We start from the raw sequence: 9,574 nt of genomic DNA, 5'->3' as shown, positions 1-9,574 counted from the left end.
AAAATTTTCATATCTTTATAAAAACCTTAATGGGAATACCTTCGTCCACTCGATCAGGGGTTGGGATCTAGTGGAAATTATGAAGCATACCATTCAGAACAATTTGAGTATACCAATAGCACTCCAAGTTCTAGAATATGAAGGTAAAGTGCTACAAGACTCTTTTCGTTAGAAGATCATGGTTTGGAAAAGGATTCAACCATAATATTGAATATGAGGATGTGGGGAGGGTTTTCGACCTACAAAAATCCTAATACAAATACTAGGAACCCTAATGGATCTTTATCATTCAAGGATGCACTCAAAAGGAAGAATGTCGCTCAAGTCAAACAACCTCAAAATACACTAAGACCTTAAATTGTTGAGCAAATGGACAAGATACCTGCTATGGAGGTAAAATCCCTAGAGGTAAAATATGATTGTGTTAATCTTCAAACCACAACATTAATATGTCAGTTTAATGGTTTTTGGATGAAACTAGAAGACTTATATGAATGGGTGTACTCTTCTAGGAAAAGAAAGGGTGATTTCTATTTTTTCTCTAAAGGTTTTTTCATAATACAATTTGAGACATAACAAGATAAGGAAAACATTATAAATGAAGGACCATGGTTTTGGGGTAGCTGGGTTTTTTGTGGCCCCTTGGTTTCCAGGTTTTGTTGCAACAAATATGGTGGTAACAATGATGCCAGTATGGGTAAGGTTACCAAACCCCCCATCTCCTTTCTAACATCATCGGGTCTTAGAGGATATTATAAATATCATGGGAAAAATAAAAATAAAAAGGACTTGGACAAAAAATAAAAAGGTATCTTTATTTTTGACAGGAGATGTGGAGAGATTGACCTTAGTAAAGGTCTTCCTGATCATCAACTTATAAAATATGAAAATTTTCAGTGGACACAGGTGCTAGACTATGAGGATACGACTTTCAGATGTTGAACTTGTTTCCAAACAGACATTTGTAGTATTATTTACCTCAAGCCCCAAAGCAGAGGGGATGGCAGTTTCCAAACAGTACATAATATGAAGAAGAGCTCGAGGAAGATCAACCAAATTCAGAAGCACAGACTCAACCTGGTAGCCAATCAAATGGTGGTGAAGGGGATAGACCTGGATCAACGCATGTCACCTAGAAGGGTCCTAAAACAATATAGATCATAGTTCCAGAACAACAGAAAGGGGAATTAACCATAAAAAAAAATGATTCAAGAAGAATAATGAGATCCCATGTATCTGAGAGATCAGACTCAAACAAAGAAATTCCCCCATAGATTGATGACAATCAATTGGTAATAGTAGATGCTCCCAATCAAGGAGTTTGGTGAAAGGTGGAAATAAAGGAAGGAAAAAGAGGAAGCTAAGTGATTTTTATCACACTTAGCCCTGTAAAATTTTATGCAATTATTATTTTATGTCTACTGTATAGTGTGCATCAACTGCAGAGCATACATGATTGAATTTTGTTGGGCATCTACACAATGTAATTTTATTTGTGTTCTTAAGTTGAATAAAATTATGATTTTTTCTTTGGAATATATGTGTATGTGTGTGTTCATGAAAAAATGGTATCCAAAGTGTTGTCAAATTATTTGAGTTGTCAATAGATGCATCCCCTTTTTTATAACAATCAAGGCTTATAGCCCACATGGCATAGAGTAGACGGTGATGGGATGTATTGTTAAGTCACTCCATGATGTGAAGGTCACCGGTTCGAAACTTTGTGGGCAAAAATCCAACCATGTTAGAGGATGGCGTTGTAAGCCAGGTGCGATCCCTGGGTGATTTTGACAGCATAGATGCCATTGAGTTGTTGTTTCTCAAGCCACAGTTCAAGCCTAATGTAATATTTGGAGAACTCAAAGAAATTGACCAAAAAAAAACAATCAGGGCTTGTAGGATCCATGTCAATCCCTAGTTAGAAAATAAAAATGGTTATTCAACCAAATGAATCTTTCATGTGGATTTCTTTGTTTCATGGTCATCTGGAAGAATATACAAGGCAACATTGGTTCCTTTGCAATGAGATGTAGAGTACATAAACGACCACTAAAGCCTTCAATATAATAGAATTAAAAAAAAAAACTCTATGTAGGAAATCTTTGCAGTGGTATATGAAGTGTTTTGTTGGTGAACTTGGATCAACTATATCAAAAAAATTTCAAAGATATTCAGAAGTCAAAATCACTGAGTTGAAGGAAATCAATAGAAGTGTGGAAGAGTCGAGTGTGACCAACAATTTTGAAACTCAATGAGTTGGTCGAGTTATACTATTTAGAGTGTACAACAAAAATATTTGTTTATCCAAATATTTCTACCACATTTGCAAACCTTATTGTTGTAATAAAGGTAGAGTAATATGTAAGAAGTTGATCCAAATTTAAACAAGAACACAACAAATTACAGATATAACAATAAATACAGAGATGCGGTAGAAATAACACTTCCTTTAATTAATATCAAATAATGAAATATGCTTACAAACATAATGGAAATGAGACTAGCTTGGGCAATGGTAGCTTATCTCTGAGAAATATGTGGCAGTTAAATGCCTCTGAACTTAGTTACAATGAGGCTCAAGGGCCTTTTTATTATTGAACAATAAATGAAAACCCTAAACAACCAAAACCCTAACCCGAGGAGATGTAACACCAAGAGTTTATGGGCCCTGTTGGGTTAGTTGGGCAGCCAACTTCCCGAGGTCATAACTTGATCATATTATCTTTGTTTGGTGCGCATGATACCTCGTTGGAAAGATCTCTCTAAGGACTACAAATAAAAACATGATTTCAATGAAATTTCCCAAAGGAATTTTTCCAAAAAAACATCATTTAGGGCCTCAAAACGGCTCTAAAAGTTTAGGACCCGAAAAACTAGCAAAAATAGTAAATTGTGCTACAATTAAGGAAACTGAAAAAATGAAAGAAACAATGGTGGGGGTCCAAGTGGAATAGGTGGGTGGCCACCAATATCCACCTGGATCATTCCTCCCCCCTTAGGAAGCAATGTTCTCTATTGCGTTGAGTTCCTCCATGAGATGAGGAAACTTTTGCTGAATTTGGTCCCTGGTGAGCCATTTTCCTTGGTGCAGGAGTTGGTTGGCTTTGACAACTCGATACAGTTGGATCTTATGCTAGCAAGTGTTCTTGATCTGTGTGACCATGATTCGATCAGTTGCATATTGTTCCATGCAGTCTTAATTTAACTTTGTTGGTGTGATTTGTTTTGTAATGTCGGATGTGTCCAGTAATGGTGGAAAGTATGGCCGAAAGCGATCCAAATTAAACATTGGGTGTAGGCCAAGGAATGGGGGAATGATGAGATCAAAAGTATCGTCTCCCACAACCTTAAAGATGGTGTATGGCCCATATTTAAGAGGGAGAATCTTGCGGTGGGGCCCAGCGGGGCACTTCTTCTGTAAATGTAGCCAAACTCTGTCACCCACCTGGAACTTGTGTGGCACCCGATGTTGATCATGATGTTGCTTGTACTTAGCATTGGCTTTGTCCAATATGTCATGGACCTATTGGCAGATGTTTTGAATGTGCTCAATGAAGCTATTTGCCTTGTCGGCTTCGGACTGGACAAGAGTCAAATCTGCCTGAGTCGCTGCAAATGGTATGGCCACATCAATGGGACATATTGGTTGGAATCCCAATCCCACCTGAAAAGGGTTGTGGCCAGTCGAGCTGTGGAGAGCCTAGTTGTAGTTGTGTTGGACATAGGGGAGGCTCTCATCCCATGTGCATAGATGCTTTGAGTTGTACATGCGCAGAATGTGCACAATCATCCTGTTGACGACCTTTGTCTAGCCATGAGTTTAGGGATGGAAAGTTGTGGACTTAGTGAGCTTGGTATCAAACATCGACCAGAGACTGGACCAAAATGTACTGAGGAATCTGTTGTCCCAATCTGAGATGATAGGTTGTGGGATCCCAAAGTGTACCCACACTCATTCAAAGAAGAGTTTAGTAGTGGCTTTTGTTGTGATACTCTTCTTTCAGGATGCCATAATGACCATCTTCGAGAATTTATCGATGACCACAAAAACACAGTCGTTGCCATGCTTAGAGAAGGAAGGCCTGACATGTAATCCAATGATATGGATTCCCAAGGTCGACTAGGGGTAGGCAACGAAGTATAGAGACCTTTCTTCTTAATGTTCATTTTGGCAATGGCGCAGGTAGTGCAAGATCTGATGTACTTCCCAACACCCTGTCGAAGATTCGGCCAATAGAAATACTTCTGCAGTACTGCCACCATTTTCTTCTTTCCTTGAGGTCGTATCATTAGGAAAACAAATTTCCTAGTTTTTGAAATGAGATTACTGCATTGTTTTGCAGTAACCAGAGAGATGGAGGTAGGCGATGCTACCTCTGGTATCCTGTACAACATATTTCCCAATGCAACAATAACAACACGAGCCCTTGACTCATGCACAGCATGTCTCTTCCACAAGTATGGTTGGCCTAATAATACATCACAAACATCAAGGGGAGCAATGTCACATAATACCTCATCCTTGAAGGGCTTGAAGTTATATGAAAGGTGACATTGTTGGCTTACACGCAGATCTCATCCTTGGTGAAGCCACCTAATGGTGTACGGTTATGGGTGTGTTGTGGTCGGTAAGCCCAGTCACTTCACGACCTCTACTACAATGAGGTTCTTTTGGCTCCCGTTGTCAACAATGATTTGTAGCAAGGAACCCTTTACCCACATTTGGGAGTGGAAGAGACACTCCTCCTCCTCTGGATCTTGGGTTTTCGCCTTCTAGATATTTGTGGTGGCGACAGTGGCATTGGGCTCCGCATTAATAATTTTCTTCCCTTTGTCATTCCCCTTGTCGGGTTCTGACTTAGAGTCGAAACATGCATTTGATTATGAAGCCTTCAGCTCGACCACCTCTGACTGCTTGGCCCAGCACTCACTTGTGTTCTGGGTGGAGCTCTTATGGAACTCACACCACTTTCCCATGTCATTCTTCAGCTTTCAAGTGTTTTCATTTTCTTGTGGCCTTGGTGGGTTGTCCTGGACCATCCTGTTAGTGTCAGTCTTTTCAACCTTCCTCTAGTGATCAAACATGCTCTTACAAAGTGATTTTAAGGTGTCAAGGTCAAATTTTGTCATTTCAGTAAGTCTTCAAGCAAAATTTGGTCACTAGGCATTAGGTATAAGGTTTGCTTGTACTCCTTCCAAAGTTGTCCAAATGTCGGTCCATGTCACCATTCAGCTGAGTCTACCATCATTCATAGGGTTATCATCATCATGTCAGGTCCCAATGGGTCATTTTACACCTTTTTCATGCTTCAGTAGCGCCTAGCTACAGTCATTTCCCTCTCCTAGGGTTTTGAGGGAAATTTTTCTTGGACGGTCAAATCATAGGCAAAACTTGTATCCTGATGTTCATACACCTTCCCTTATCCTTAAAGTACCTTATCAAACACTTCCCATCACTGAGATCCCCCAAATTCCTCATTTTCGTGCAAACCCTAGTTTCTTGCTACAACCTGGCAGTTTTCTAGGTTGGGCCTGTGTTTTTCCTTTTTGGACCCCTTCCCCTCACTCAATTTCAGAGATTCCACTTTTCCCTACTTCCTAACATCCCTCCCTACATCCCAAAATTCCCTCAATAATTTAAAATCTCCCTATCCCCTTCATTTCACTTCATTTCGACAAATCTCTTATTCCACACATCGGGGTATGTTTCACTCAAATGATGTTTTTGAGCAAGGAAAGATGAATTTGGAAAACTTGAGAGACATTTTGTCCAAAAAAATCCAAGGAAGAAAAACCTCCTTCACTTTTTACATAGGTGTCATGGTTTTGAAGAAATGCCAAAAATACAATTGCCTCGGGAGAATTGATGCACCTCTGAAGTGACCTTGGGAAAAATTAAGTTTTATCCTAGCTCAGTTGGCCAAATGACTTGGTTGATGAGTCAAATGATAACTAGACTCAAATATCTTTAAAATGAGCTATCATGAGCTCAATTTGGAGTTGAGGAAGGCATTCAAAAGTTGACTATAACAGCACTCTGCCTTGAGGCAGCCTCACTGGGCACTTTTTGACCAGTCTTGGGAGATTTGACTTTTGACAGGGAAATGAACTCCAAATTGAAAACTTCTAGATGGGTTGGAAAGTAGACTCAAATACCTTTCCAATGAGCTATCCTGCACCCAATTTGGACACAAAGAAGGCCTCAAAAAGTCAACTGGAAATGAACACGATGCACAGAGAGAGCGCAGCGCACTCGGAGAGGTTTTCCAGTGTAAAATTTACACTGGCGCGGCGCACAGGGAAAAAAGGGCCTGAAATTGTTCCAAATTGCCTCAAATTTCTTGGTGAAAGCTATCAAGTTGAGAGGTATGCCTTATTATACCTCTTGTCCATCAATTTTGTCAATGATATGGTGTTTATAAGATGTTTAAATGGTACCCCGAATGCACGAGGTCAACCATGAAAAAATCATCAAGAAAAACGATAGATGGGGTTGCAAGATTGTGATGATGCCACCAAGGTTCCACTTCACTCCCCTTGGCCCCTCACGCCTCATCTTTCTCATCTCCCCTTCAACATTTTGCTAAGAAAACCACCCTAAATCCATCGCTAAAACCCTCCCCCAATCCTTCCAAGAAAAACTGGGCGATTTTTGTAGCGCGTGGCCCACTCAGGGCGCGCGACGCACTGGGAGCCCGACCTAAGTGAAAAATTGCCACTAGCGTGGCGCACTTGGTAGAGTGCATGGCGCACAGACCTATAAGCTCAAAAAACCACTAAATCGCCCAAAATTTTTGTCAATGCCTATCAAACTTGAAAGGTGGGGAAAATACCTTCACTCTTGGCATTAAAATTGATAAGAATATCATGATTTTGATGAGTATAAATCCAATGCCAAATTTTTTTTTATGAACAAGGGAATACACAAAGAAAATAAAAAAACTAGGGTTTTGCTACAGTGACATTGTTGCTGAAGTATTCTTTTACCCCACCCCTATCAACTAATTTCCCTGTAGCATTTTCCCCTTACCATCACCCTAGCACCACTGTAATCATATCCATTTGTTCCCTTTATTTCTATGGATCAAAATATCCAAACCCTACCTAAATAAAATTAAACCCTACCCCATCACATACTATACCCAAAAACACTCCCAAATCCCTGATAAATTTCTCCTTTAAACCCCTATTCCCCTTTTCATCATTCCCCTCCTAACACTCCCCTGTATTATTGTCCCCTTGGTGACAGATTTTCAGAACATTCATCAGTGTCATTGGATTCAAAGGGCAGCATTAAAATCAGAGTGCAAGCAGCAGTGATGGCATCAGGAAATTCATCAGATTATGGGGGGGGATACACATAGTGACACATCTTCAGGAGAGAGGACCCATAGGAGACATCACCGGAGTGGCAGACATCTTAGAGACGAGCCCAACACCCTCACAGAGCTACAGGCATGCCCACTTGCCATGTCTTGTTTCTAGCACTTGGCATGTTATGAATTTTGCCAAAGGGTGGAAAACGTCATAGTACATCATGAGTTGGCCCGCCTTTTTGCACTTCATCTATAGGGAGGCCAATCTGTCCTAGCTGCGGTCACTTTCACCTTGACACCGAAGGCTATATCAGTGGCAACAGGGATACCTAATGTTGGGGAGAAGTGGCATAAGAAAAATAAGGTGGAGAGGCATCACTATGAGCCTTACATCAAGAATAGTTGCTTGGGCCAGCTCACCAGGGTTTTTCCATTCAGATTTTTGAGGGATGAGTATGCCCCACTCATGAGATTGATCATGAAATATTTTAGTTGCGAGGGGAGGTTTTCTCGCCTTTATGCCTATCACATCCGCTTGCTCATGCACTTCACCAGGGTGAAGATGATGAGCCTCCCATTTTTCATCTGCAACAACATTGAGAAGATGAAAAACTTCATGCAGCGCAAGACCCCACGACAGCAGCTAAACAGTGTCTATCATTTTGCTCTCATCCGGATTTTGGTGGACCATCAGTTGGGATTGCAGGGTATTGCTTGGGAGGACTTCATCTCCCGTGATTTCTTCAGCGCTCCACCGGTGATATCAGAGGCAGAACATGAGGTGGGAGGTCCTTCACATCAGTCTGAGCATGAGCTGGGAGGTCCTTCATATCAGTTTGAGCCTGAGATGGGGAGTCCTTCACATCAGTTTGAGAGTCATGAGACTGTCGCCATGCCAGTTTTCATCACATATCAGAGAGGCTATCCGAAAGGCACCAGACCGTTGTTTACAACAGCAAAGCGAGTGTTATCTCCACCCGGGGTGGAAGGGGCCTCGCTTCCGCCATTAGCATCACAGGAGCAGGGTAAGGGAAAGGAGCCAGTGCAGGAGGAAGGGCCATCAGGTGAGCAAGAGACCGAGTTTGTTCTCCTCCAGGATGATGAGACCGATGCAGAACCCACCAATGAGGAGCTTATAGAGATCATCAAGGAGCATCTATCAGAGATTGAAGACTTGACCATTGATCTAGAAAGGGCCAAGTGGAACATGAACTACCTGGAACAGAGAAACAAATAGCTTGAGGACTAACAGACGATCATGGAGCTGCAGAACATCCGTGAGCGGCGCCAAGTTGCTCAAAGAAGAAGGGTTCCGCTCACATCTTTGGAGCAAGAAATCAATGAAGAGCGGGAGTCCAACCTTGAGAGGGTCCACATGCATTTGGAGAGGCTGTTGAACAAATAAAATAGGGAGAAAGACATGCTGAGGTGCATGACTTATCACTACCAGGCCCGCAACATGAGTTCCAAGGCGAGAATCAGGAGCCTAAAGGAAAAATTGAGCAAAGCGAGAAAAGAGGCAAAGGAGGCAAAGGAGCAAGATCGGCTTTGAATCTTGGCTGAGGCTTCCTTGGCACAGCAAAGCACTTCATAGGGAACCTCTAGCCCAAATTCCAAAAAATTTGGGCAAATTTTGGTCACAAGAAAAATTTTTGGGCACAAAACAGGAAATTCCTCCCTGTGCACCACGCCACTGGCGCGACGCTAAAATTCTATCACTCCAATCAAGGAACGGCTTGCATATTTGGATTTAGCATCGAAAAATACGTCTACTGGTGTCCGGCAAGAAATTTTGACAAGTTTTGGGTCTCCTAAAGGTCAAAAAACACCCAAAAATGGCCTCTCTGCCACTTTTTGGACACACAGAAAGTAGTCTTGGGAGAATGAAGTTTTGGAGGGGAAAATGAGCTTCAAATTCAGAAATTCTAATTGGGTTAGAAAGTAGACAGGACAGGCTTTCCAACAAGCCCACTTGGGAACATTTTGGACACCTGCAAGTGCGCCAAAACAGGCTCCAAAGTGGCGCGACGCACAGGGAATTTGGCACGGCGCACGGGGGAAAAACTGCCAAATTGCTCCCGTTTCGCGAAATTTCGGGTTGTGACTTCTCCAAGTGGGCCCGGTCATCTACTCTTCTGTTTTTTGGCACCAAGGGCAGATTTTAAAGAATTTTCTCTCTAGGTAGGCATCTATCCAAGTGGCAAAAGAATGCAAAGGGTCACCCCAACCAAATGTCATGTTTGAGAGCGCTGCACCTG

Source organism: Pinus tabuliformis, chromosome J (genome assembly GCF_031772625.1).
Source record: "Pinus tabuliformis cultivar Carrire ecotype Pingquan chromosome J, CPIR1, whole genome shotgun sequence".
Classification (NCBI taxonomy): Eukaryota; Viridiplantae; Streptophyta; class Pinopsida; order Pinales; family Pinaceae; genus Pinus; species Pinus tabuliformis.
This window is presented reverse-complemented; position numbering follows the sequence as displayed.